This window comes from Sinohyriopsis cumingii, chromosome 8, assembly GCF_028554795.1.
Source record: "Sinohyriopsis cumingii isolate HCF-2022 chromosome 8, ASM2855479v2, whole genome shotgun sequence".
Lineage (NCBI taxonomy): Eukaryota > Metazoa > Mollusca > Bivalvia > Unionida > Unionidae > Sinohyriopsis > Sinohyriopsis cumingii.
This window is the reverse complement of record NC_142968.1, coordinates 88,091,096-88,092,027: the sequence shown is the minus strand read 5'-3', so window position 1 is coordinate 88,092,027 and position 932 is coordinate 88,091,096.

Sequence of the window (932 nt, the reverse complement as noted above, 5' to 3'; positions counted from 1 at the left end):
ATATATTGTCATTCTTGCTTGTTTCTAGCATCACCAGAAGGTTTTGTCGCATACTGATTCCAGAGATGACGTGACTGATCAGAAAGCCAATATTGTAGTCGATATTAATTTTTTCCAAATTAGTTTAATAATTTCCACTGTTTGTCTATGATCAAAACGTGTCTCGGGATTGTTGGACGGTTTTGTCACAGTAAGGTTCAACTGGAAAGTCCAGTGAGGATTTCTGTGCAAAGTCACGACGCAGATATTATATTTCGCGTTTACACAAAACAGAGTTTGTCAAATAGCAACTTCATCCAACGCGGAACTTTTATTGGCATAAAGTAAATACAGTAATAGCCGCTAATATAACTCTCTGAATTTTGCATATGGCTTCGAGTTATAAGCTCAGGCTCGGGTGACTTCCGTGTTCATGGCAACATCATCTGATGGTGGCTGACCAAACGGATTAAAATATTTTACGTGATCTGGGTCAGTCTGATTTATAATAGCAGCTTAATATGTGCCTATTCCAGGGAAATATGTGCCACTTCCAGAGACATTTCATAGGAAATCATTGCAGAAACCCTTGTAATTAGAGTTGCTACGCAGTCTTTTCTTCGACAATGTTGTTGTAAGTTTATAGCAACAATATTTAAGCTAATCGCCTAACTTTGAATATGGAATAAGCATTTAATTTATTGCAATGAAATAAAAATATAATTCCATGTATTTTTATGCTCGACGAGTGTGTGGGAACTCATCATTTCTAACAATTTTGGTGATATACGTTGATTTTCCCTTGTCACCATGTGGTGTTCCGTGCTTGAAATAAATACAGACACGTCTCAGTATGAAGCGAGAACAAAACTTGCCAGAATGTCCTACCTCATTGTTGTTTCAATGCCTTACCTTGTTGTTGTTTCAATTGCTTTCCCACCTGCCGAGCACTG